The sequence below is a fragment of the Phyllobates terribilis genome, unplaced genomic scaffold (genome assembly GCF_046119375.1).
Source record: "Phyllobates terribilis strain yellow unplaced genomic scaffold, ASM4611937v1 Scaffold_27__1_contigs__length_16484149, whole genome shotgun sequence".
Taxonomy (NCBI): domain Eukaryota; kingdom Metazoa; phylum Chordata; class Amphibia; order Anura; family Dendrobatidae; genus Phyllobates; species Phyllobates terribilis.
Genome location: NW_027362787.1, coordinates 13,329,646 through 13,356,592, shown reverse-complemented (window position 1 = coordinate 13,356,592; position 26,947 = coordinate 13,329,646). Strand labels below are relative to the sequence as shown.

General features: G+C 47.6%; 15 non-coding genes and 2 pseudogenes across 15 annotated transcripts; all 17 read right to left on the bottom strand.

Moving 5' to 3' along the window:
- Positions 1 to 1,160: 1,160 nt before the first annotated feature.
- Positions 1,161 to 1,333, bottom strand: LOC141177713 (U2 spliceosomal RNA; annotated as a pseudogene).
- A 1,266-nt stretch (positions 1,334 to 2,599) lies between these two features.
- On the bottom strand, positions 2,600 to 2,790 carry LOC141177024 (U2 spliceosomal RNA). Its single transcript, XR_012253658.1, has one exon. It is a non-coding gene; the product is annotated as a U2 spliceosomal RNA (small nuclear RNA).
- Positions 2,791 to 3,905: 1,115 nt separating this feature from the next.
- LOC141177023 (U2 spliceosomal RNA) lies at positions 3,906 to 4,096 on the bottom strand. Its single transcript, XR_012253657.1, has one exon. It is a non-coding gene; the product is annotated as a U2 spliceosomal RNA (small nuclear RNA).
- Positions 4,097 to 5,211: 1,115 nt separating this feature from the next.
- Positions 5,212 to 5,402, bottom strand: LOC141177022 (U2 spliceosomal RNA). The gene has a single exon (XR_012253656.1). It is a non-coding gene; the product is annotated as a U2 spliceosomal RNA (small nuclear RNA).
- A 1,115-nt stretch (positions 5,403 to 6,517) lies between these two features.
- Positions 6,518 to 6,711, bottom strand: LOC141177710 (U2 spliceosomal RNA). Its single transcript, XR_012254280.1, has one exon. It is a non-coding gene; the product is annotated as a U2 spliceosomal RNA (small nuclear RNA).
- Positions 6,712 to 7,711: 1,000 nt separating this feature from the next.
- On the bottom strand, positions 7,712 to 7,902 carry LOC141177516 (U2 spliceosomal RNA). The gene has a single exon (XR_012254103.1). It is a non-coding gene; the product is annotated as a U2 spliceosomal RNA (small nuclear RNA).
- A 1,115-nt stretch (positions 7,903 to 9,017) lies between these two features.
- LOC141177021 (U2 spliceosomal RNA) lies at positions 9,018 to 9,208 on the bottom strand. Its single transcript, XR_012253655.1, has one exon. It is a non-coding gene; the product is annotated as a U2 spliceosomal RNA (small nuclear RNA).
- A 1,115-nt stretch (positions 9,209 to 10,323) lies between these two features.
- LOC141177020 (U2 spliceosomal RNA) lies at positions 10,324 to 10,514 on the bottom strand. Its single transcript, XR_012253654.1, has one exon. It is a non-coding gene; the product is annotated as a U2 spliceosomal RNA (small nuclear RNA).
- Positions 10,515 to 11,626: 1,112 nt separating this feature from the next.
- On the bottom strand, positions 11,627 to 11,817 carry LOC141177558 (U2 spliceosomal RNA). Its single transcript, XR_012254142.1, has one exon. It is a non-coding gene; the product is annotated as a U2 spliceosomal RNA (small nuclear RNA).
- A 1,115-nt stretch (positions 11,818 to 12,932) lies between these two features.
- LOC141177555 (U2 spliceosomal RNA) lies at positions 12,933 to 13,123 on the bottom strand. Its single transcript, XR_012254140.1, has one exon. It is a non-coding gene; the product is annotated as a U2 spliceosomal RNA (small nuclear RNA).
- Positions 13,124 to 14,238: 1,115 nt separating this feature from the next.
- On the bottom strand, positions 14,239 to 14,429 carry LOC141177551 (U2 spliceosomal RNA). Its single transcript, XR_012254136.1, has one exon. It is a non-coding gene; the product is annotated as a U2 spliceosomal RNA (small nuclear RNA).
- A 1,115-nt stretch (positions 14,430 to 15,544) lies between these two features.
- LOC141177019 (U2 spliceosomal RNA) lies at positions 15,545 to 15,735 on the bottom strand. Its single transcript, XR_012253653.1, has one exon. It is a non-coding gene; the product is annotated as a U2 spliceosomal RNA (small nuclear RNA).
- A 1,115-nt stretch (positions 15,736 to 16,850) lies between these two features.
- Positions 16,851 to 17,043, bottom strand: LOC141177702 (U2 spliceosomal RNA). The gene has a single exon (XR_012254272.1). It is a non-coding gene; the product is annotated as a U2 spliceosomal RNA (small nuclear RNA).
- Positions 17,044 to 22,607: 5,564 nt separating this feature from the next.
- On the bottom strand, positions 22,608 to 22,685 carry LOC141178020 (U2 spliceosomal RNA; annotated as a pseudogene).
- Positions 22,686 to 23,800: 1,115 nt separating this feature from the next.
- On the bottom strand, positions 23,801 to 23,991 carry LOC141177018 (U2 spliceosomal RNA). The gene has a single exon (XR_012253652.1). It is a non-coding gene; the product is annotated as a U2 spliceosomal RNA (small nuclear RNA).
- Positions 23,992 to 25,106: 1,115 nt separating this feature from the next.
- LOC141177016 (U2 spliceosomal RNA) lies at positions 25,107 to 25,297 on the bottom strand. The gene has a single exon (XR_012253650.1). It is a non-coding gene; the product is annotated as a U2 spliceosomal RNA (small nuclear RNA).
- A 1,115-nt stretch (positions 25,298 to 26,412) lies between these two features.
- Positions 26,413 to 26,594, bottom strand: LOC141177681 (U2 spliceosomal RNA). The gene has a single exon (XR_012254253.1). It is a non-coding gene; the product is annotated as a U2 spliceosomal RNA (small nuclear RNA).
- Positions 26,595 to 26,947: the final 353 nt, after the last annotated feature.

Here is a 26,947-nt window from a genome sequence, read left to right as displayed (position 1 = left end):
CTTCTGACCAGATACAAGATCTAAGCCAAAAGGCCGAGAAGCGATAACCAGAATTGGTTTCAAACTACGGAGCCACCCAAGGATCCTGAAAAGTCCATTTGTGGAGATGAGCTCCTGGACTCCCGTTAAGAAGACATGTTGTCAACCTCTAGATCCCTTACATGCCTGCACTTTTCGGCTTGCTGCTGCTGCAATCCACGCGTTTTAGATCTGCATAACTCCACCTCTTTAAACACAGCACCTTCACCCCCTGCTGTTCCCACCCGCCTCAACACCGTTGGAAGGGAGGAGAACCAATTAAGGCGGGGGGTGGGGTGGAACAAGCAGCTGTCTACCCTTAGCAGGAGGGCTCCTGATTACATACCTCTCCTGCTGCTGCTGCTGCTGGCTGTCCAGCAGCAGACTGAAGGTGGCTGCTGCTGTGCACAGGTATATAAAGGCTCAGAGCCTATTATGACACGCGCAGCCAGCGTTCCATTGCCACATTCCATCTACTGCAGGCAGGATACCTGGCTGGCTGAATGTCGCTGAGAAGCTCACAGAGACCGCCATAAGCAACAGTTTAACAGAATGCCACAGACTAATCAACCAAACTTTTTGGGTTGGGTTCTCTTTTATAGTCTGCAGGCATTAAATGAAAGAAGTCAGTGTTCCAGCAGAAGGAGACAACGTTTCAGAAAAGGCATTGTAGCAAACCAAAAAAGAAATTTTAAGCGCAGCAGAGTAACCAGCGCACATACCTGTTAGCTCAGGTGAGTTTAAAAGGCTGCTGTTGATAACAAGGGCATTTGCTAAATAGATGGTGTGTGTGCAACAATATACTGAAAGGTCAATTATATTGTGCAGCTTATCTCACCACCTGTAGTTATTTAGGTGAAAGCTCCAAAATGCTTGCCTAATATGTCTGTTTATCCAAAAGGAAGTAAAAAGGGAGAGCTAGAAAGATAGCATTGCATCACATTACATGGCAATGCAATGCACAGTTGCTGAAGTTGAACCAAAATGAGCTTGTAATCTGGCTTCTGCAACTTTGAACATGAAAAATCCAATGAGGAGAAGAAAAGCAAAGCCAAAGAGTCCATCCCAAAATCCGACAAACAAGCAAAATGAACAAAAAACATTGAATTCAATTCTTTCTGATTTTAGAAACTGCATTAAAGAAGGGGTGCACCGGTCCTGGAGATACTGCAATACCAGGTCAATGCGTGGAGTGGACAGAGCAAGCTCTTTTTCCATCTCCCTGTTCTAAAAATCCATTTAATATATTGTCCCCAGATAGGGGACGTATCAGATATTAAACTGATAAGAACAGATTTTTTTTGATTGAATATATCTTTTATTAGCACAAAAAATAAGTTAACAGACAGTGTACAGAGCCGCAGCCCAGTACACACAGAATTCTACATCATATTTACATAGCATGAGGATACGACTGATAAGAACAGATACTACACTTGATCTTAGCCAAAAGGCCGAGAAGCGATAACCAGAATTGGTTTCAAACTACGGAGCCACCCAAGGATCCTCAAAAGTCCATTTGTGGAGATGAGCTCCTGGACTCCCGTTAAGAAGACATGTTGTCAACCTCTAGATCCCTTACATGCCTGCACTTTTCGGCTTGCTGCTGCTGCAATCCACGCGTTTTAGATCTGCATAACTCCACCTCTTTAAACACAGCACCTTCACCCCCTGCTGTTCCCACCCGCCTCAACACCGTTGGAAGGGAGGAGAACCAATTTAGGCGGGGGGTGGGGTGGAACGAGCAGCTGTCTACCCTTAGCAGGAGGGCTCCTGATTACATACCTCTCCTGCTGCTGCTGCTGCTGGCTGTCCAGCAGAAGACTGAAGGTGGCTGCTGCTGTGCACAGGTATATAAAGGCTCAGAGCCTATTATGACACGCGCAGCCAGCGTTCCATTGCCACATTCCATCTACTGCAGGCAGGATACCTGGCTGGCTGAATGTCGCTGAGAAGCTCACAGAGACCGCCATAAGCAACAGTTTAACAGAATGCCACAGACTAATCAACCAAACTTTTTGGGTTGGGTTCTCTTTTATAGTCTGCAGGCATTAAATGAAAGAAGTCAGTGTTCCAGCAGAAGGAGACAACGTTTCAGAAAAGGCATTGTAGCAAACCAAAAAAGAAATTTTAAGCGCAGCAGAGTAACCAGCGCACATACCTGTTAGCTCAGGTGAGTTTAAAAGGCTGCTGTTGATAACAAGGGCATTTGCTAAATAGATGGTGTGTGTGCAACAATATACTGAAAGGTCAATTATATTGTGCAGCTTATCTCACCACCTGTAGTTATTTAGGTGAAAGCTCCAAAATGCTTGCCTAATATGTCTGTTTATCCAAAAGGAAGTAAAAAGGGAGAGCTAGAAAGATAGCATTGCATCACATTACATGGCAATGCAATGCACAGTTGCTGAAGTTGAACCAAAATGAGCTTGTAATCTGGCTTCTGCAACTTTGAACATGAAAAATCCAATGAGGAGAAGAAAAGCAAAGCCAAAAAGTCCATCCCAAAATCCGACAAACAAGCAAAATGAACAAAAAACATTGAATTCAATTCTTTCTGATTTTAGAAACTGCATTAAAGAAGGGGTGCACCGGTCCTGGAGATACTGCAATACCAGGTCAATGCGTGGAGTGGACAGAGCAAGCTCTTTTTCCATCTCCCTGTTCTAAAAATCCATTTAATATATGGTCCCCAGATAGGGGACGTATCAGATATTAAACTGATAAGAACAGATACTACACTTGATCTTAGCCAAAAGGCCGAGAAGCGATAACCAGAATTGGTTTCAAACTACGGAGCCACCCAAGGATCCTGAAAAGTCCATTTGTGGAGATGAGCTCCTGGACTCCCGTTAAGAAGACATGTTGTCAACCTCTAGATCCCTTACATGCCTGCACTTTTCGGCTTGCTGCTGCTGCAATCCACGCGTTTTAGATCTGCATAACTCCACCTCTTTAAACACAGCACCTTCACCCCCTGCTGTTCCCACCCGCCTCAACACCGTTGGAAGGGAGGAGAACCAATTAAGGCGGGGGGTGGGGTGGAACAAGCAGCTGTCTACCCTTAGCAGGAGGGCTCCTGATTACATACCTCTCCTGCTGCTGCTGCTGCTGGCTGTCCAGCAGCAGACTGAAGGTGGCTGCTGCTGTGCACAGGTATATAAAGGCTCAGAGCCTATTATGACACGCGCAGCCAGCGTTCCATTGCCACATTCCATCTACTGCAGGCAGGATACCTGGCTGGCTGAATGTCGCTGAGAAGCTCACAGAGACCGCCATAAGCAACAGTTTAACAGAATGCCACAGACTAATCAACCAAACTTTTTGGGTTGGGTTCTCTTTTATAGTCTGCAGGCATTAAATGAAAGAAGTCAGTGTTCCAGCAGAAGGAGACAACGTTTCAGAAAAGGCATTGTAGCAAACCAAAAAAGAAATTTTAAGCGCAGCAGAGTAACCAGCGCACATACCTGTTAGCTCAGGTGAGTTTAAAAGGCTGCTGTTGATAACAAGGGCATTTGCTAAATAGATGGTGTGTGTGCAACAATATACTGAAAGGTCAATTATATTGTGCAGCTTATCTCACCACCTGTAGTTATTTAGGTGAAAGCTCCAAAATGCTTGCCTAATATGTCTGTTTATCCAAAAGGAAGTAAAAAGGGAGAGCTAGAAAGATAGCATTGCATCACATTACATGGCAATGCAATGCACAGTTGCTGAAGTTGAACCAAAATGAGCTTGTAATCTGGCTTCTGCAACTTTGAACATGAAAAATCCAATGAGGAGAAGAAAAGCAAAGCCAAAGAGTCCATCCCAAAATCCGACAAACAAGCAAAATGAACAAAAAACATTGAATTCAATTCTTTCTGATTTTAGAAACTGCATTAAAGAAGGGGTGCACCGGTCCTGGAGATACTGCAATACCAGGTCAATGCGTGGAGTGGACAGAGCAAGCTCTTTTTCCATCTCCCTGTTCTAAAAATCCATTTAATATATGGTCCCCAGATAGGGGACGTATCAGATATTAAACTGATAAGAACAGATACTACACTTGATCTTAGCCAAAAGGCCGAGAAGCGATAACCAGAATTGGTTTCAAACTACGGAGCCACCCAAGGATCCTGAAAAGTCCATTTGTGGAGATGAGCTCCTGGACTCCCGTTAAGAAGACATGTTGTCAACCTCTAGATCCCTTACATGCCTGCACTTTTCGGCTTGCTGCTGCTGCAATCCACGCGTTTTAGATCTGCATAACTCCACCTCTTTAAACACAGCACCTTCACCCCCTGCTGTTCCCACCCGCCTCAACACCGTTGGAAGGGAGGAGAACCAATTAAGGCGGGGGGTGGGGTGGAACGAGCAGCTGTCTACCCTTAGCAGGAGGGCTCCTGATTACATACCTCTCCTGCTGCTGCTGCTGCTGGCTGTCCAGCAGCAGACTGAAGGTGGCTGCTGCTGTGCACAGGTATATAAAGGCTCAGAGCCTATTATGACACGCGCAGCCAGCGTTCCATTGCCACATTCCATCTACTGCAGGCAGGATACCTGGCTGGCTGAATGTCGCTGAGAAGCTCACAGAGACCGCCATAAGCAACAGTTTAACAGAATGCCACAGACTAATCAACCAAACTTTTTGGGTTGGGTTCTCTTTTACAGTCTGCAGGCATTAAATGAAAGAAGTCAGTGTTCCAGCAGAAGGAGACAACGTTTCAGAAAAGGCATTGTAGCAAACCAAAAAAGAAATTTTAAGCGCAGCAGAGTAACCAGCGCACATACCTGTTAGCTCAGGTGAGTTTAAAAGGCTGCTGTTGATAACAAGGGCATTTGCTAAATAGATGGTGTGTGTGCAACAATATACTGAAAGGTCAATTATATTGTGCAGCTTATCTCACCACCTGTAGTTATTTAGGTGAAAGCTCCAAAATGCTTGCCTAATATGTCTGTTTATCCAAAAGGAAGTAAAAAGGGAGAGCTAGAAAGATAGCATTGCATCACATTACATGGCAATGCAATGCACAGTTGCTGAAGTTGAACCAAAATGAGCTTGTAATCTGGCTTCTGCAACTTTGAACATGAAAAATCCAATGAGGAGAAGAAAAGCAAAGCCAAAGAGTCCATCCCAAAATCCGACAAACAAGCAAAATGAACAAAAAACATTGAATTCAATTCTTTCTGATTTTAGAAACTGCATTAAAGAAGGGGTGCACCGGTCCTGGAGATACTGCAATACCAGGTCAATGCGTGGAGTGGACAGAGCAAGCTCTTTTTCCATCTCCCTGTTCTAAAAATCCATTTAATATATGGTCCCCAGATAGGGGACGTATCAGATATTAAACTGATAAGAACAGATACTACACTTGATCTTAGCCAAAAGGCCGAGAAGCGATAACCAGAATTGGTTTCAAACTACGGAGCCACCCAAGGATCCTGAAAAGTCCATTTGTGGAGATGAGCTCCTGGACTCCCGTTAAGAAGACATGTTGTCAACCTCTAGATCCCTTACATGCCTGCACTTTTCGGCTTGCTGCTGCTGCAATCCACGCGTTTTAGATCTGCATAACTCCACCTCTTTAAACACAGCACCTTCACCCCCTGCTGTTCCCACCCGCCTCAACACCGTTGGAAGGGAGGAGAACCAATTAAGGCGGGGGGTGGGGTGGAACGAGCAGCTGTCTACCCTTAGCAGGAGGGCTCCTGATTACATACCTCTCCTGCTGCTGCTGCTGCTGGCTGTCCAGCAGCAGACTGAAGGTGGCTGCTGCTGTGCACAGGTATATAAAGGCTCAGAGCCTATTATGACACGCGCAGCCAGCGTTCCATTGCCACATTCCATCTACTGCAGGCAGGATACCTGGCTGGCTGAATGTCGCTGAGAAGCTCACAGAGACCGCCATAAGCAACAGTTTAACAGAATGCCACAGACTAATCAACCAAACTTTTTGGGTTGGGTTCTCTTTTATAGTCTGCAGGCATTAAATGAAAGAAGTCAGTGTTCCAGCAGAAGGAGACAACGTTTCAGAAAAGGCATTGTAGCAAACCAAAAAAGAAATTTTAAGCGCAGCAGAGTAACCAGCGCACATACCTGTTAGCTCAGGTGAGTTTAAAAGGCTGCTGTTGATAACAAGGGCATTTGCTAAATAGATGGTGTGTGTGCAACAATATACTGAAAGGTCAATTATATTGTGCAGCTTATCTCACCACCTGTAGTTATTTAGGTGAAAGCTCCAAAATGCTTGCCTAATATGTCTGTTTATCCAAAAGGAAGTAAAAAGGGAGAGCTAGAAAGATAGCATTGCATCACATTACATGGCAATGCAATGCACAGTTGCTGAAGTTGAACCAAAATGAGCTTGTAATCTGGCTTCTGCAACTTTGAACATGAAAAATCCAATGAGGAGAAGAAAAGCAAAGCCAAAGAGTCCATCCCAAAATCCGACAAACAAGCAAAATGAACCAAAAACATTGAATTCAATTCTTTCTGATTTTAGAAACTGCATTAAAGAAGGGGTGCACCGGTCCTGGAGATACTGCAATACCAGGTCAATGCGTGGAGTGGACAGAGCAAGCTCTTTTTCCATCTCCCTGTTCTAAAAATCCATTTAATATATGGTCCCCAGATAGGGGACGTATCAGATATTAAACTGATAAGAACAGATTTTTTTGATTGAATATATCTTTTATTAGCACAAAAAATAAGTTAACAGACAGTGTACAGTGCCGCAGCCCAGTACACACAGAATTCTACATCATATTTACATAGCATGAGGATACGACGCACTAACTAGACACATCACACCCCTATGCTACACAAAACACTCAATCTGAAAGAAAAAGCATATCAATCAATACAGTACGACGAACCGTGATAAGGGATAGGGATTGGGAAAAAGGGGATGGGGAGGGGAAAATCACAGGCCCGAAGCTTTATTGAAAGACAAGACACATAAGGGGAGAGGGGGAGGAGGGGTTTAGTCCTCATCCTCGTCCTCCGGACCGTCCATGATGGAATAGTCTCTGAGCAGGCTGTGGATCAGCCTGCGGCAGTCCTGGATGGACATCCTCTCCCTCCTCAAGATGAGCCGGTTCCTGGCGACCCAAAGGGCATCCTTGAAGCAGTTCATAAGGCGCCAAGCCTCCTGGATGGCTCCGACGGTATGAACCCCAGGGAAGAGTCCATAAAGCACAGAATGGTGCGATAGGCTCGCCCTGGGGACAGAGTTCCTCAGGTCGTCCTCAAGTGCAGTCAATAGGCGCTGTGCAAATCCGCAGTCCCAAAAAGTGTGCAAAGATGTTTCCTCCACGAAGGGGCACATTGGGCAGTACCGGGTCTTGCACAGGTTCCGGGCATGCATGAATGACCGGACGGGCAGTCCGCCCTGAATCGCCATCCACGACAAGTCCTTGTGCCCGTTGGTCAGCCTGTCAGACGACACATTTGTCCACACAGTCTCCAGCGTGTCCTGGTGAAGTCCTGTGATGTTCTCCACGTCATCCTTGGCTCTGATTAGCTTGTGGATAGTTTTGGGCTTCCACAAGTCGGGCTTGAGTCCCTCCAGTTGATGCTCCCCCACAAATCGAACGACGTCTCCGTAGAACCATGGCGTCGTCCAGTTGTAGGGGAAGGAGCTGTCCCACTTGTCCCAGCCGAGTCGCCTCCAAAGAGGAAGCAGGAAGAAGCGAGACATGGACCTGAAAGAAGGGGTGCAACGGTCCTGGAGATACTGCAATACCAGGTCAATGCGTGGAGTGGACAGAGCAAGCTCTTTTTCCATCTCCCTGTTCTAAAAATCCATTTAATATATGGTCCCCAGATAGGGGACGTATCAGATATTAAACTGATAAGAACAGATACTACACTTGATCTTAGCCAAAAGGCCGAGAAGCGATAACCAGAATTGGTTTCAAACTACGGAGCCACCCAAGGATCCTGAAAAGTCCATTTGTGGAGATGAGCTCCTGGACTCCCGTTAAGAAGACATGTTGTCAACCTCTAGATCCCTTACATGCCTGCACTTTTCGGCTTGCTGCTGCTGCAATCCACGCGTTTTAGATCTGCATAACTCCACCTCTTTAAACACAGCACCTTCACCCCCTGCTGTTCCCACCCGCCTCAACACCGTTGGAAGGGAGGAGAACCAATTAAGGCGGGGGGTGGGGTGGAACGAGCAGCTGTCTACCCTTAGCAGGAGGGCTCCTGATTACATACCTCTCCTGCTGCTGCTGCTGCTGGCTGTCCAGCAGCAGACTGAAGGTGGCTGCTGCTGTGCACAGGTATATAAAGGCTCAGAGCCTATTATGACACGCGCAGCCAGCGTTCCATTGCCACATTCCATCTACTGCAGGCAGGATACCTGGCTGGCTGAATGTCGCTGAGAAGCTCACAGAGACCGCCATAAGCAACAGTTTAACAGAATGCCACAGACTAATCAACCAAACTTTTTGGGTTGGGTTCTCTTTTATAGTCTGCAGGCATTAAATGAAAGAAGTCAGTGTTCCAGCAGAAGGAGACAACGTTTCAGAAAAGGCATTGTAGCAAACCAAAAAAGAAATTTTAAGCGCAGCAGAGTAACCAGCGCACATACCTGTTAGCTCAGGTGAGTTTAAAAGGCTGCTGTTGATAACAAGGGCATTTGCTAAATAGATGGTGTGTGTGCAACAATATACTGAAAGGTCAATTATATTGTGCAGCTTATCTCACCACCTGTAGTTATTTAGGTGAAAGCTCCAAAATGCTTGCCTAATATGTCTGTTTATCCAAAAGGAAGTAAAAAGGGAGAGCTAGAAAGATAGCATTGCATCACATTACATGGCAATGCAATGCACAGTTGCTGAAGTTGAACCAAAATGAGCTTGTAATCTGGCTTCTGCAACTTTGAACATGAAAAATCCAATGAGGAGAAGAAAAGCAAAGCCAAAGAGTCCATCCCAAAATCCGACAAACAAGCAAAATGAACAAAAAACATTGAATTCAATTCTTTCTGATTTTAGAAACTGCATTAAAGAAGGGGTGCACCGGTCCTGGAGATACTGCAATACCAGGTCAATGCGTGGAGTGGACAGAGCAAGCTCTTTTTCCATCTCCCTGTTCTAAAAATCCATTTAATATATGGTCCCCAGATAGGGGACGTATCAGATATTAAACTGATAAGAACAGATACTACACTTGATCTTAGCCAAAAGGCCGAGAAGCGATAACCAGAATTGGTTTCAAACTACGGAGCCACCCAAGGATCCTGAAAAGTCCATTTGTGGAGATGAGCTCCTGGACTCCCGTTAAGAAGACATGTTGTCAACCTCTAGATCCCTTACATGCCTGCACTTTTCGGCTTGCTGCTGCTGCAATCCACGCGTTTTAGATCTGCATAACTCCACCTCTTTAAACACAGCACCTTCACCCCCTGCTGTTCCCACCCGCCTCAACACCGTTGGAAGGGAGGAGAACCAATTAAGGCGGGGGGTGGGGTGGAACGAGCAGCTGTCTACCCTTAGCAGGAGGGCTCCTGATTACATACCTCTCCTGCTGCTGCTGCTGCTGGCTGTCCAGCAGCAGACTGAAGGTGGCTGCTGCTGTGCACAGGTATATAAAGGCTCAGAGCCTATTATGACACGCGCAGCCAGCGTTCCATTGCCACATTCCATCTACTGCAGGCAGGATACCTGGCTGGCTGAATGTCGCTGAGAAGCTCACAGAGACCGCCATAAGCAACAGTTTAACAGAATGCCACAGACTAATCAACCAAACTTTTTGGGTTGGGTTCTCTTTTATAGTCTGCAGGCATTAAATGAAAGAAGTCAGTGTTCCAGCAGAAGGAGACAACGTTTCAGAAAAGGCATTGTAGCAAACCAAAAAAGAAATTTTAAGCGCAGCAGAGTAACCAGCGCACATACCTGTTAGCTCAGGTGAGTTTAAAAGGCTGCTGTTGATAACAAGGGCATTTGCTAAATAGATGGTGTGTGTGCAACAATATACTGAAAGGTCAATTATATTGTGCAGCTTATCTCACCACCTGTAGTTATTTAGGTGAAAGCTCCAAAATGCTTGCCTAATATGTCTGTTTATCCAAAAGGAAGTAAAAAGGGAGAGCTAGAAAGATAGCATTGCATCACATTACATGGCAATGCAATGCACAGTTGCTGAAGTTGAACCAAAATGAGCTTGTAATCTGGCTTCTGCAACTTTGAACATGAAAAATCCAATGAGGAGAAGAAAAGCAAAGCCAAAGAGTCCATCCCAAAATCCGACAAACAAGCAAAATGAACAAAAAACATTGAATTCAATTCTTTCTGATTTTAGAAACTGCATTAAAGAAGGGGTGCACCGGTCCTGGAGATACTGCAATACCAGGTCAATGCGTGGAGTGGACAGAGCAAGCTCTTTTTCCATCTCCCTGTTCTAAAAATCCATTTAATATATGGTCCCCAGATAGGGGACGTATCAGATATTAAACTGATAAGAACAGATACTACACTTGATCTTAGCCAAAAGGCCGAGAAGCGATAACCAGAATTGGTTTCAAACTACGGAGCCACCCAAGGATCCTGAAAAGTCCATTTGTGGAGATGAGCTCCTGGACTCCCGTTAAGAAGACATGTTGTCAACCTCTAGATCCCTTACATGCCTGCACTTTTCGGCTTGCTGCTGCTGCAATCCACGCGTTTTAGATCTGCATAACTCCACCTCTTTAAACACAGCACCTTCACCCCCTGCTGTTCCCACCCGCCTCAACACCGTTGGAAGGGAGGAGAACCAATTAAGGCGGGGGGTGGGGTGGAACGAGCAGCTGTCTACCCTTAGCAGGAGGGCTCCTGATTACATACCTCTCCTGCTGCTGCTGCTGGCTGTCTAGCAGCAGACTGAAGGTGGCTGCTGCTGTGCACAGGTATATAAAGGCTCAGAGCCTATTATGACACGCGCAGCCAGCGTTCCATTGCCACATTCCATCTACTGCAGGCAGGATACCTGGCTGGCTGAATGTCGCTGAGAAGCTCACAGAGACCGCCATAAGCAACAGTTTAACAGAATGCCACAGACTAATCAACCAAACTTTTTGGGTTGGGTTCTCTTTTATAGTCTGCAGGCATTAAATGAAAGAAGTCAGTGTTCCAGCAGAAGGAGACAACGTTTCAGAAAAGGCATTGTAGCAAACCAAAAAAGAAATTTTAAGCGCAGCAGAGTAACCAGCGCACATACCTGTTAGCTCAGGTGAGTTTAAAAGGCTGCTGTTGATAACAAGGGCATTTGCTAAATAGATGGTGTGTGTGCAACAATATACTGAAAGGTCAATTATATTGTGCAGCTTATCTCACCACCTGTAGTTATTTAGGTGAAAGCTCCAAAATGCTTGCCTAATATGTCTGTTTATCCAAAAGGAAGTAAAAAGGGAGAGCTAGAAAGATAGCATTGCATCACATTACATGGCAATGCAATGCACAGTTGCTGAAGTTGAACCAAAATGAGCTTGTAATCTGGCTTCTGCAACTTTGAACATGAAAAATCTAATGAGGAGAAGAAAAGCAAAGCCAAAGAGTCCATCCCAAAATCCGACAAACAAGCAAAATGAACAAAAAACATTGAATTCAATTCTTTCTGATTTTAGAAACTGCATTAAAGAAGGGGTGCACCGGTCCTGGAGATACTGCAATACCAGGTCAATGCGTGGAGTGGACAGAGCAAGCTCTTTTTCCATCTCCCTGTTCTAAAAATCCATTTAATATATGGTCTCCAGATAGGGGACGTATCAGATATTAAACTGATAAGAACAGATACTACACTTGATCTTAGCCAAAAGGCCGAGAAGCGATAACCAGAATTGGTTTCAAACTACGGAGCCACCCAAGGATCCTGAAAAGTCCATTTGTGGAGATGAGCTCCTGGACTCCCTTTAAGAAGACATGTTGTCAACCTCTAGATCCCTTACATGCCTGCACTTTTCGGCTTGCTGCTGCTGCAATCCACGCGTTTTAGATCTGCATAACTCCACCTCTTTAAACACAGCACCTTCACCCCCTGCTGTTCCCACCCGCCTCAACACCGTTGGAAGGGAGGAGAACCAATTAAGGCGGGGGGTGGGGTGGAACGAGCAGCTGTCTACCCTTAGCAGGAGGGCTCCTGATTACATACCTCTCCTGCTGCTGCTGCTGCTGGCTGTCCAGCAGCAGACTGAAGGTGGCTGCTGCTGTGCACAGGTATATAAAGGCTCAGAGCCTATTATGACACGCGCAGCCAGCGTTCCATTGCCACATTCCATCTACTGCAGGCAGGATACCTGGCTGGCTGAATGTCGCTGAGAAGCTCACAGAGACCGCCATAAGCAACAGTTTAACAGAATGCCACAGACTAATCAACCAAACTTTTTGGGTTGGGTTCTCTTTTATAGTCTGCAGGCATTAAATGAAAGAAGTCAGTGTTCCAGCAGAAGGAGACAACGTTTCAGAAAAGGCATTGTAGCAAACCAAAAAAGAAATTTTAAGCGCAGCAGAGTAACCAGCGCACATACCTGTTAGCTCAGGTGAGTTTAAAAGGCTGCTGTTGATAACAAGGGCATTTGCTAAATAGATGGTGTGTGTGCAACAATATACTGAAAGGTCAATTATATTGTGCAGCTTATCTCACCACCTGTAGTTATTTAGGTGAAAGCTCCAAAATGCTTGCCTAATATGTCTGTTTATCCAAAAGGAAGTAAAAAGGGAGAGCTAGAAAGATAGCATTGCATCACATTACATGGCAATGCAATGCACAGTTGCTGAAGTTGAACCAAAATGAGCTTGTAATCTGGCTTCTGCAACTTTGAACATGAAAAATCTAATGAGGAGAAGAAAAGCAAAGCCAAAGAGTCCATCCCAAAATCCGACAAACAAGCAAAATGAACCAAAAACATTGAATTCAATTCTTTCTGATTTTAGAAACTGCATTAAAGAAGGGGTGCACCGGTCCTGGAGATACTGCAATACCAGGTCAATGCGTGGAGTGGACAGAGCAAGCTCTTTTTCCATCTCCCTGTTCTAAAAATCCATTTAATATATGGTCTCCAGATAGGGGACGTATCAGATATTAAACTGATAAGAACAGATACTACACTTGATCTTAGCCAAAAGGCCGAGAAGCGATAACCAGAATTGGTTTCAAACTACGGAGCCACCCAAGGATCCTGAAAAGTCCATTTGTGGAGATGAGCTCCTGGACTCCCTTTAAGAAGACATGTTGTCAACCTCTAGATCCCTTACATGCCTGCACTTTTCGGCTTGCTGCTGCTGCAATCCACGCGTTTTAGATCTGCATAACTCCACCTCTTTAAACACAGCACCTTCACCCCCTGCTGTTCCCACCCGCCTCAACACCGTTGGAAGGGAGGAGAACCAATTAAGGCGGGGGGTGGGGTGGAACGAGCAGCTGTCTACCCTTAGCAGGAGGGCTCCTGATTACATACCTCTCCTGCTGCTGCTGCTGCTGGCTGTCCAGCAGCAGACTGAAGGTGGCTGCTGCTGTGCACAGGTATATAAAGGCTCAGAGCCTATTATGACACGCGCAGCCAGCGTTCCATTGCCACATTCCATCTACTGCAGGCAGGATACCTGGCTGGCTGAATGTCGCTGAGAAGCTCACAGAGACCGCCATAAGCAACAGTTTAACAGAATGCCACAGACTAATCAACCAAACTTTTTGGGTTGGGTTCTCTTTTATAGTCTGCAGGCATTAAATGAAAGAAGTCAGTGTTCCAGCAGAAGGAGACAACGTTTCAGAAAAGGCATTGTAGCAAACCAAAAAAGAAATTTTAAGCGCAGCAGAGTAACCAGCGCACATACCTGTTAGCTCAGGTGAGTTTAAAAGGCTGCTGTTGATAACAAGGGCATTTGCTAAATAGATGGTGTGTGTGCAACAATATACTGAAAGGTCAATTATATTGTGCAGCTTATCTCACCACCTGTAGTTATTTAGGTGAAAGCTCCAAAATGCTTGCCTAATATGTCTGTTTATCCAAAAGGAAGTAAAAAGGGAGAGCTAGAAAGATAGCATTGCATCACATTACATGGCAATGCAATGCACAGTTGCTGAAGTTGAACCAAAATGAGCTTGTAATCTGGCTTCTGCAACTTTGAACATGAAAAATCCAATGAGGAGAAGAAAAGCAAAGCCAAAGAGTCCATCCCAAAATCCGACAAACAAGCAAAATGAACAAAAAACATTGAATTCAATTCTTTCTGATTTTAGAAACTGCATTAAAGAAGGGGTGCAGCGGTCCTGGAGATACTGCAATACCAGGTCAATGCGTGGAGTGGACAGAGCAAGCTCTTTTTCCATCTCCCTGTTCTAAAAATCCATTTAATATATGGTCCCCAGATAGGGGACGTATCAGATATTAAACTGATAAGAACAGATACTACACTTGATCTTAGCCAAAAGGCCGAGAAGCGATAACCAGAATTGGTTTCAAACTACGGAGCCACCCAAGGATCCTGAAAAGTCCATTTGTGGAGATGAGCTCCTGGACTCCCGTTAAGAAGACATGTTGTCAACCTCTAGATCCCTTACATGCCTGCACTTTTCGGCTTGCTGCTGCTGCAATCCACGCGTTTTAGATCTGCATAACTCCACCTCTTTAAACATAGCACCTTCACCCCCTGCTGTTCCCACCCGCCTCAACACCGTTGGAAGGGAGGAGAACCAATTAAGGCGGGGGGTGGGGTGGAACGAGCAGCTGTCTACCCTTAGCAGGAGGGCTCCTGATTACATACCTCTCCTGCTGCTGCTGCTGCTGGCTGTCCAGCAGCAGACTGAAGGTGGCTGCTGCTGTGCACAGGTATATAAAGGCTCAGAGCCTATTATGACACGCGCAGCCAGCGTTCCATTGCCACATTCCATCTACTGCAGGCAGGATACCTGGCTGGCTGAATGTCGCTGAGAAGCTCACAGAGACCGCCATAAGCAACAGTTTAACAGAATGCCACAGACTAATCAACCAAACTTTTTGGGTTGGGTTCTCTTTTATAGTCTGCAGGCATTAAATGAAAGAAGTCAGTGTTCCAGCAGAAGGAGACAACGTTTCAGAAAAGGCATTGTAGCAAACCAAAAAAGAAATTTTAAGCGCAGCAGAGTAACCAGCGCACATACCTGTTAGCTCAGGTGAGTTTAAAAGGCTGCTGTTGATAACAAGGGCATTTGCTAAATAGATGGTGTGTGTGCAACAATATACTGAAAGGTCAATTATATTGTGCAGCTTATCTCACCACCTGTAGTTATTTAGGTGAAAGCTCCAAAATGCTTGCCTAATATGTCTGTTTATCCAAAAGGAAGTAAAAAGGGAGAGCTAGAAAGATAGCATTGCATCACATTACATGGCAATGCAATGCACAGTTGCTGAAGTTGAACCAAAATGAGCTTGTAATCTGGCTTCTGCAACTTTGAACATGAAAAATCCAATGAGGAGAAGAAAAGCAAAGCCAAAGAGTCCATCCCAAAATCCGACAAACAAGCAAAATGAACAAAAAACATTGAATTCAATTCTTTCTGATTTTAGAAACTGCATTAAAGAAGGGGTGCACCGGTCCTGGAGATACTGCAATACCAGGTCAATGCGTGGAGTGGACAGAGCAAGCTCTTTTTCCATCTCCCTGTTCTAAAAATCCATTTAATATATGGTCCCCAGATAGGGGACGTATCAGATATTAAACTGATAAGAACAGATACTACACTTGATCTTAGCCAAAAGGCCGAGAAGCGATAACCAGAATTGGTTTCAAACTACGGAGCCACCCAAGGATCCTGAAAAGTCCATTTGTGGAGATGAGCTCCTGGACTCCCGTTAAGAAGACATGTTGTCAACCTCTAGATCCCTTACATGCCTGCACTTTTCGGCTTGCTGCTGCTGCAATCCACGCGTTTTAGATCTGCATAACTCCACCTCTTTAAACACAGCACCTTCACCCCCTGCTGTTCCCACCCGCCTCAACACCGTTGGAAGGGAGGAGAACCAATTAAGGCGGGGGGTGGGGTGGAACGAGCAGCTGTCTACCCTTAGCAGGAGGGCTCCTGATTACATACCTCTCCTGCTGCTGCTGCTGCTGGCTGTCCAGCAGCAGACTGAAGGTGGCTGCTGCTGTGCACAGGTATATAAAGGCTCAGAGCCTATTATGACACGCGCAGCCAGCGTTCCATTGCCACATTCCATCTACTGCAGGCAGGATACCTGGCTGGCTGAATGTCGCTGAGAAGCTCACAGAGACCGCCATAAGCAACAGTTTAACAGAATGCCACAGACTAATCAACCAAACTTTTTGGGTTGGGTTCTCTTTTATAGTCTGCAGGCATTAAATGAAAGAAGTCAGTGTTCCAGCAGAAGGAGACAACGTTTCAGAAAAGGCATTGTAGCAAACCAAAAAAGAAATTTTAAGCGCAGCAGAGTAACCAGCGCACATACCTGTTAGCTCAGGTGAGTTTAAAAGGCTGCTGTTGATAACAAGGGCATTTGCTAAATAGATGGTGTGTGTGCAACAATATACTGAAAGGTCAATTATATTGTGCAGCTTATCTCACCACCTGTAGTTATTTAGGTGAAAGCTCCAAAATGCTTGCCTAATATGTCTGTTTATCCAAAAGGAAGTAAAAAGGGAGAGCTAGAAAGATAGCATTGCATCACATTACATGGCAATGCAATGCACAGTTGCTGAAGTTGAACCAAAATGAGCTTGTAATCTGGCTTCTGCAACTTTGAACATGAAAAATCCAATGAGGAGAAGAAAAGCAAAGCCAAAGAGTCCATCCCAAAATCCGACAAACAAGCAAAATGAACAAAAAACATTGAATTCAATTCTTTCTGATTTTAGAAACTGCATTAAAGAAGGGGTGCACCGGTCCTGGAGATACTGCAATACCAGGTCAATGCGTGGAGTGGACAGAGCAAGCTCTTTTTCCATCTCCCTGTTCTAAAAATCCATTTAATATATGGTCCCCAGATAGGGGACGTATCAGATATTAAACTGATAAGAACAGATTTTTTGATTGAATATATCTTTTATTAGCACAAAAAATAAGTTAACAGACAGTGTACAGTGCCGCAGCCCAGTACACACAGAATTCTACATCATATTTACATAGCATGAGGATACGACGCACTAACTAGACACATCACACCCCTATGCTACACAAAACACTCAATCTGAAAGAAAAAGCATGTCAATCAATACAGTACGACGAACCGTGATAAGGGATGGGGATTGGGAAAAAGGGGATGGGGAGGGGAAAATCACAGGCCCGAAGCTTTATTGAAAGACAAGACACATAAGGGGAGAGGGGGAGGAGGGGTTTAGTCCTCGTCCTCGTCCTCCGGACCGTCCATGATGGAATAGTCTCTGAGCAGGCTGTGGATCAGCCTGCGGCAGTCCTGGATGGACATCCTCTCCCTCCTCAAGATGAGCCGGTTCCTGGCGACCCAAACGGCATCCTTGAAGCAGTTCATAAGGCGCCAAGCCTCCTGGATGGCTCCGACGGTATGAACCCCAGGGAAGAGTCCGTAAAGCACAGAATGGTGCGATAGGCTCGCCCTGGGGACAGAGTTCCTCAGGTCGTCCTCAAGTGCAGTCAATAGGCGCTGTGCAAATCCGCAGTCCCAAAAAGTGTGCAAAGATGTTTCCTCCACGAAGGGGCACCTTGGGCAGTACCGGGTCTTGCACAGGTTCCGGGCATGCATGAATGACCGGACGGGCAGTCCGCCCTGAATCGCCATCCACGACAAGTCCTTGTGCCCGTTGGTCAGCCTGTCAGACGACACATTTGTCCACACAGTCTCCAGCGTGTCCTGGTGAAGTCCTGTGATGTTCTCCACGTCATCCTTGGCTCTGATTAGCTTGTGGATAGTTTTGGGCTTCCACAAGTCGGGCTTGAGTCCCTCCAGTTGATGCTCCCCCACAAATCGAACGACGTCTCCGTAGAACCATGGCGTCGTCCAGTTGTAGGGGAAGGAGCTGTCCCACTTGTCCCAGCCGAGTCGCCTCCAAAGAGGAAGCAGGAAGAAGCGAGACATGGACCTGCCCGCGGAGCCATTCTTGACTTGCAAAGTCCGGCGGACACAATCACACACAAAAGAGGATCGCAGGAGGGTGGGGATATCTGGAACGCCCTTCCCACCCTTGCGAGGCTCCTTGTACATGACGGCCCGCCTGACTCTGTCCATCTTGGATCCCCAGACAAAGTGAAACACTGTCCTGGTAATGGCCCTGCACACAGTGACGTGTGGGGGCCAGGCCTGCGCCGTGTACTGCAAGACGGGCAGGACCTCATTACGCAGGATGAGTGCCTTACCCTCACAAGTGAGGTGTCTGAGGCTCCAGAGTCCGATCCGTTGCTTCACCTTGGCCAAGCGTTCTTGCCAGGACTTGAGGGCCGCTCCTTCCTTCCCGAACCAGACTCCCAGCACCTTGAGGAAATCCGGTTGAATGTTGAAGGGGAAGGGGGCGGAGGAGGCCGGCTGCCAATCCCCGAAGAGCATGGCTTCCGACTTCCTGCAGTTGACTTTGGCCCCTGAAGCCCGGCCGAACCTCTCACACGTCTGGACGAGGGCGTCGACTGAACCACGATCAGCGCAGAAGACGGTGACGTCGTCCATGTAGAGCGAGCACTTGACCTCGTGTCGTCCCGGACCCGGTGCGGTGATCCCTCTGATCTCTCCATTCTGCCAGATAGCCTCTGCGAAGAGTTCTATAACACAAACAAAAAGAAGAGGTGATAGAGGGCAGCCTTGTCTGACCCCAGAGAGGACAGGGAAGGGGTCAGTCTTCCAGCCGTTCACCAACACCGAGCTGTGGATATCAAAATACATCAGACGGACATACGAACAAAACATGTTACCCAAACCTAACTGGTGCAGAGCTCGGCCCATGAACTCGTGGGAAACCCGGTCGAAGGCCTTCTCCTGATCCAAGGAGACCAGGGCCGCGTGTGCGCGGCGGACCTTGATGTACTCGACCGTGTCCCGCACGAGAGCGAGGCTGTCTGCGATGCGACGTCCAGGGATGCCGCAGGTCTGGTCCGGGTGGATGATCCGTCCGATGACCGTCTTAAGTCGTGTCGCCATCGTCTTGGCCAGGATCTTGTAGTCCACGTTGAGCAGAGTGATGGGACGCCAATTCCTCAGGTCGCACCTCTCTCCCTTCCGCTTGTACAGGATCGTGACCATTCCTTCCCTCAAAGATGGAGGCATTCTACCCTCCACCACCATCTCCTCGTACAGGTCCAACAGGTCCGGACAGATGAGGTCTCCCAGCGCTACATAGAGCTCCGCTGGAAGACCATCACTGCCCGGGGTCCTGCCGGTCCTAAAGGATTTAGCGGCAGAGAGCAATTCGCCCACCATCAGAGGTTTGTCCAAGGCTGCCGTGCCTGCAGGATCAAGATGGTTAGTGATACCTGACAGGAACTTATCAGCAGCATCGGGGTCGGTAGTCTTGTGGGAGTAGAGTTCGCTGTAGAAGTCGCTGACGACCCTCATCACGTCCTCCTTCCCACGTCGCATGTTTACGCTCTCGTCTCGCAGCTCGTTCAGGGGCGTGTGACCGGCATGAAGTTTCCTGAAAAAGAATGAGTTACATTTCTCACCCTTCTCCAGATTCTCCACTTTGGAACGGAAGATGATTCGCTTGGACTCCTCCTCAAAGTGCCTTTTCAGGCTCTTCTTGGTCTCCTCCAGCTCCTCCCTCACGTCCCAGCCGCAGTGAAGAAGGTCCTGCAGCGACCGCAGCTCGCGCTGCAGCCCTCTGGAGTCCCTCCTCTTCTCACACGCCTGTTGTCGACCCTTGGCCTGAAAGAAACAGCGAAACTCAAGTTTAACATATTCCCACCAATCAGAGACTGTTTGGAAGCTACCCTTGTAGGACTGCCACATTGCGTAGGCTGCTCTCAGCTCCTCCACGACTTCATCCTGAGCCAGCAGAGCACAATTCAGCTTCCAGGAGCCGGGGCCGGACGGAAAACCGTCGCCGAGGACACCTTGTAAGTGAATGGCTCTGTGGTCGGAGAAGAAGCAGGAGACCATCGAGTGCCTACTCTGCCTGACTGCCCGAGAGGTGAACACAAAGTCAATCCTGGAGCGGAGTGAGCCATCGGGTCGGCTCCACGAATAGTTCGTGGAGCCTCTCCCCATGGAGCCCACCACGTCCTGAAGAGAGGCCTCGGTTACCATCTCGATGAGCAGCTTGGACGTGATGTCCAACTTGGCAGATGTGCCAGAACTACGACCGTCCTCCTCGATGGGGCAGTTGAAATCCCCGGCCATCACTAAGGTCCTGGTGGTGGCAAGCTGAAGCCGCAGGGTCTGGAAAAGCTCCAAACGCTCATTCTTCAGTGGGGACGCATACACGTTGATGAACCTGACAGGTTCTCCCGCCCAGTTGCCATCTACAACAAGAGCCCTGCCGCAGATGAGCTCCTGGACGGACTCAAGCGTGAATGCGCCCCCCCTGATCAGAATTGCGACCCCCGCAGACTTGCAGTCACCCCCACCGGACCAGTAGGATGGACCGTGGGACCACTCCCTGGCCAGATGTTTGAAGGACCTAGAGGAGGGAAGGGAACATTCCTGCAACATATAAACATCACACAACTGGGAAGTAAGGAAGGCATAAATAGTCTGACGTCTGAACTTGTCCTTGATGCTCCTGACATTAATGGAAAATAAGTTAATATTAGCCATCATGTAGGGAAAAAAGAAAAAGTTAGCGCAGGCAATACACCTTAGTTACCACTCCGGTCGGGTGGTCCCTCGTCGGTGTTGACTGCTGGTGACGGGATCACCAGCAGGCCCTCTTCCTCCATCTGGTCAAGCAGTGCGGCCTCGATCTCGGCGACCACCAGTTCCTCCTCTTCTGGCTCGGCCACCAGGGTCTCAACCATGTGCTCCATCTCTTCTGGCTCAGGGAGGGTATCCTCCTTTTCGCCTACGAAATCCAGAATCTTCTTTTTGGAGGATTCAGTAGCAGGGCTGTCCTCCACCTTCCTCTTTCCCCGGGTTGGAACTGGGGAGACAAGAAGGGGAAAATCCTCCTCGGAATAGATAGCGGCGGGTGGAGGAAAGGTTAATTCCACCGCTACCATGGTCTGGGGAGGGAGAGTGGCTGCCGGGGCAGGGGAAAGGACACCTGCTGAGGAGTAGGGGAAGGAGGAAGAGGAAGTGGAATCCTCAGCAGGGGTGGCCGGGGTGGGGGGGGGTTGGACGGGGGTGGCAGGGGGAGGGATCGAGAGAGGGGTGACAGAACTCTTACCCTCCTTTGACTTTTTCTTCTGCTTCGGAGCTGCTGGGACCGTCGCTGGGGCTTTGGCCACCGACTCCTTGACCGCTTTGGCCTTGGTCGTCTCGGCCTTGGCCGCTGGGGCCTTGGTCGTCGCGTCCTTGACCTTCACAGGCCTGGTCGTCGGGGCCTTGTCCTCCGTAGCTGGGGTCGTCGCAACCACCGATGCCCAGGATCTCTCACGCCTGGGGCAATCCTTGTACAGATGAGCCGCCAGCCCACACAGGTTGCAGGACGTCTTCTTCGGGCAGTCCTTCGAGCTGTGTCCCGTCACTCGACAAATCCTGCAGGCATCCTCCTTGCAGTCCTTCATCTCGTGGCCGTTCTTGCCGCATCTCCTGCAGTTCCGCGGCATGTCCGGGTAATAGATGAGGCCGTAGGAGTTGCCCAGGGAGAATGTCGGGGGCAGGTGCCGAAGTCCGTCTGAGTACGCCAGGTCCCTGTGAAGTCTAACGGTCACCGACCACTTACCTGTCCAGAAGCCGAGTCCATTCAGGATGTGAGAGGGTTCCTTCACAACCAAACAGAAGCGTCTCAGGAAGGTACAGATGTCTTGGCCTGGGGTGTGCGGGTTGCGCATGGAGACCGTGATCCTCCTTTCATCCCTCTGGATAGGGCAGCTACCTGTAAAGGCAGAGAAAGAATTATCCGGTCCTTTTGCGCTTACCATTTCCCAGAACCTCCTGCAGGTGTTCACAGTGGCGAAGGTGACGAAGAAGATCCCCGTCAAAAAGGTCTGGATGCTGAGGGTGTCCGACCTGGAGAAGCCTCGATCCAGCAGCATCTTCTGGCAGAACACGTCCGAGGACATGTCCGGCACCCTCCCATCCACTTCCTTCAGCTTCAGGGCCACCGTCTGCCGCATCCATGGCTCCAGGGCTGGAGCTTCGTGGCGGGGCTTCTGGGGTCCCTTCTGCTGGCCAGTCGTGGAGGCAGAGTCCTTGGGGTCAGAATCGGCTCCTGGCTGGGCCCTCCTGGCTGTCCCCAGCTCCAGGCTCTTCTTTTCGGCCTTCCTCGCAGCGCTTGCCATGGCTTTCCTCCTGCAGTTACTTCTTGGAGCTGGATCTGGAACTCTTCCCGGAATGGGTGGAGCTATGCAGATTCTTCTCCCGTCGTGTTCTGGACAAATTCCCCGAAAGGTCTTTGTCTCGATGATTTTCTTCCTCGAAGATTCCACAGGACAGCCCGATTCTTCTCCGAGTCTTCGTCTTCTTCTGGATTCTTTAGAGCTTCTTCCTCCCACCGATATCCGCCTTCGTTCTCCGATGTCAGCTGGGCTCCGAAGCTCTTCTCCTTCCGAGTTCGATCGCTCTCGTCAAGTGTAGATCGTAGCTCTTGTGTTCTTAAAAGAACAGATACTACACTTGATCTTAGCCAAAAGGCCGAGAAGCGATAACCAGAATTGGTTTCAAACTACGGAGCCACCCAAGGATCCTGAAAAGTCCATTTGTGGAGATGAGCTCCTGGACTCCCGTTAAGAAGACATGTTGTCAACCTCTAGATCCCTTACATGCCTGCACTTTTCGGCTTGCTGCTGCTGCAATCCACGCGTTTTAGATCTGCATAACTCCACCTCTTTAAACACAGCACCTTCACCCCCTGCTGTTCCCACCCGCCTCAACACCGTTGGAAGGGAGGAGAACCAATTAAGGCGGGGGGTGGGGTGGAACGAGCAGCTGTCTACCCTTAGCAGGAGGGCTCCTGATTACATACCTCTCCTGCTGCTGCTGCTGCTGGCTGTCCAGCAGCAGACTGAAGGTGGCTGCTGCTGTGCACAGGTATATAAAGGCTCAGAGCCTATTATGACACGCGCAGCCAGCGTTCCATTGCCACATTCCATCTACTGCAGGCAGGATACCTGGCTGGCTGAATGTCGCTGAGAAGCTCACAGAGACCGCCATAAGCAACAGTTTAACAGAATGCCACAGACTAATCAACCAAACTTTTTGGGTTGGGTTCTCTTTTATAGTCTGCAGGCATTAAATGAAAGAAGTCAGTGTTCCAGCAGAAGGAGACAACGTTTCAGAAAAGGCATTGTAGCAAACCAAAAAAGAAATTTTAAGCGCAGCAGAGTAACCAGCGCACATACCTGTTAGCTCAGGTGAGTTTAAAAGGCTGCTGTTGATAACAAGGGCATTTGCTAAATAGATGGTGTGTGTGCAACAATATACTGAAAGGTCAATTATATTGTGCAGCTTATCTCACCACCTGTAGTTATTTAGGTGAAAGCTCCAAAATGCTTGCCTAATATGTCTGTTTATCCAAAAGGAAGTAAAAAGGGAGAGCTAGAAAGATAGCATTGCATCACATTACATGGCAATGCAATGCACAGTTGCTGAAGTTGAACCAAAATGAGCTTGTAATCTGGCTTCTGCAACTTTGAACATGAAAAATCCAATGAGGAGAAGAAAAGCAAAGCCAAAGAGTCCATCCCAAAATCCGACAAACAAGCAAAATGAACAAAAAACATTGAATTCAATTCTTTCTGATTTTAGAAACTGCATTAAAGAAGGGGTGCACCGGTCCTGGAGATACTGCAATACCAGGTCAATGCGTGGAGTGGACAGAGCAAGCTCTTTTTCCATCTCCCTGTTCTAAAAATCCATTTAATATATGGTCCCCAGATAGGGGACGTATCAGATATTAAACTGATAAGAACAGATACTACACTTGATCTTAGCCAAAAGGCCGAGAAGCGATAACCAGAATTGGTTTCAAACTACGGAGCCACCCAAGGATCCTGAAAAGTCCATTTGTGGAGATGAGCTCCTGGACTCCCGTTAAGAAGACATGTTGTCAACCTCTAGATCCCTTACATGCCTGCACTTTTCGGCTTGCTGCTGCTGCAATCCACGCGTTTTAGATCTGCATAACTCCACCTCTTTAAACACAGCACCTTCACCCCCTGCTGTTCCTACCCGCCTCAACACCGTTGGAAGGGAGGAGAACCAATTAAGGCGGGGGGTGGGGTGGAACGAGCAGCTGTCTACCCTTAGCAGGAGGGCTCCTGATTACATACCTCTCCTGCTGCTGCTGCTGCTGGCTGTCCAGCAGCAGACTGAAGGTGGCTGCTGCTGTGCACAGGTATATAAAGGCTCAGAGCCTATTATGACACGCGCAGCCAGCGTTCCATTGCCACATTCCATCTACTGCAGGCAGGATACCTGGCTGGCTGAATGTCGCTGAGAAGCTCACAGAGACCGCCATAAGCAACAGTTTAACAGAATGCCACAGACTAATCAACCAAACTTTTTGGGTTGGGTTCTCTTTTATAGTCTGCAGGCATTAAATGAAAGAAGTCAGTGTTCCAGCAGAAGGAGACAACGTTTCTGAAAAGGCATTGTAGCAAACCAAAAAAGAAATTTTAAGCGCAGCAGAGTAACCAGCGCACATACCTGTTAGCTCAGGTGAGTTTAAAAGGCTGCTGTTGATAACAAGGGCATTTGCTAAATAGATGGTGTGTGTGCAACAATATACTGAAAGGTCAATTATATTGTGCAGCTTATCTCACCACCTGTAGTTATTTAGGTGAAAGCTCCAAAATGCTTGCCTAATATGTCTGTTTATCCAAAAGGAAGTAAAAAGGGAGAGCTAGAAAGATAGCATTGCATCACATTACATGGCAATGCAATGCACAGTTGCTGAAGTTGAACCAAAATGAGCTTGTAATCTGGCTTCTGCAACTTTGAACATGAAAAATCCAATGAGGAGAAGAAAAGCAAAGCCAAAGAGTCCATCCCAAAATCCGACAAACAAGCAAAATGAACAAAAAACATTGAATTCAATTCTTTCTGATTTTAGAAACTGCATTAAAGAAGGGGTGCACCGGTCCTGGAGATACTGCAATACCAGGTCAATGCGTGGAGTGGACAGAGCAAGCTCTTTTTCCATCTCCCTGTTCTAAAAATCCATTTAATATATGGTCCCCAGATAGGGGACGTATCAGATATTAAACTGATAAGAACAGATACTACACTTGATCTTAGCCAAAAGGCCGAGAAGCGATAACCAGAATTGGTTTCAAACTACGGAGCCACCCAAGGATCCTGAAAAGTCCATTTGTGGAGATGAGCTCCTGGACTCCCGTTAAGAAGACATGTTGTCAACCTCTAGATCCCTTACATGCCTGCACTTTTCGGCTTGCTGCTGCTGCAATCCACGCGTTTTAGATCTGCATAACTCCACCTCTTTAAACACAGCACCTTCACCCCCTGCTGTTCCCACCCGCCTCAACACCGTTGGAAGGGAGGAGAACCAATTAAGGCGGGGGGTGGGGTGGAACGAGCAGCTGTCTACCCTTAGCAGGAGGGCTCCTGATTACATACCTCTCCTGCTGCTGCTGCTGCTGGCTGTCCAGCAGCAGACTGAAGGTGGCTGCTGCTGTGCACAGGTATATAAAGGCTCAGAGCCTATTATGACACGCGCAGCCAGCGTTCCATTGCCACATTCCATCTACTGCAGGCAGGATACCTGGCTGGCTGAATGTCGCTGAGAAGCTCACAGAGACCGCCATAAGCAACAGTTTAACAGAATGCCACAGACTAATCAACCAAACTTTTTGGGTTGGGTTCTCTTTTATAGTCTGCAGGCATTAAATGAAAGAAGTCAGTGTTCCAGCAGAAGGAGACAACGTTTCAGAAAAGGCATTGTAGCAAACCAAAAAAGAAATTTTAAGCGCAGCAGAGTAACCAGCGCACATACCTGTTAGCTCAGGTGAGTTTAAAAGGCTGCTGTTGATAACAAGGGCATTTGCTAAATAGATGGTGTGTGTACAACAATATACTGAAAGGTCAATTATATTGTGCAGCTTATCTCACCACCTGTAGTTATTTAGGTGAAAGCTCCAAAATGCTTGCCTAATATGTCTGTTTATCCAAAAGGAAGTAAAAAGGGAGAGCTAGAAAGATTGCATTGCATCACATTACATGGCAATGCAATGCACAGTTGCTGAAGTTGAACCAAAATGAGCTTGTAATCTGGCTTCTGCAACTTTGAACATGAAAAATCCAATGAGGAGAAGAAAAGCAAAGCCAAAGAGTCCATCCCAAAATCCGACAAACAAGCAAAATGAACAAAAAACATTGAATTCAATTCTTTCTGATTTTAGAAACTGCATTAAAGAAGGTGTGCACCGGTCCTGGAGATACTGCAATACCAGGTCAATGCGTGGAGTGGACAGAGCAAGCTCTTTTTCCATCTCCCTGTTCTAAAAATCCATTTAATATATGGTCCCCAGATAGGGGACGTATCAGATATTAAACTGATAAGAACAGATTTTTTGATTGAAGCTGCATCCAAGGCACTGAAAAATGTGACCGAAGTCACACCAAAACAGCGCACGAGGCGAGGATTCATGTGGACCCTTCCCGGAGGAGAGGGTCCCCAATAAACCATCCCCATCCCTCCGAGCCAGAAGGCCACAGCGAGGGTCAGGGATCTCCGATGCTCTCCCTAGCCGAAGCCGGAGAAGAGCCGTTTTCGTGCTCCCAGCTTCCATCTAGGCTGCCACCCTAGTGGAGCTGGAGCCTGTGTTGGTTTCTCAGCCCAAAGCTGACCGGATCTCCGACCGGGTTTATAAAAATTCCCCTTCCTAGCCCGGAGGCCAGGAATAGGGGGGGTTGCTCAGAAAGTATGATTGGCAAAGGTGCGGCGTGCT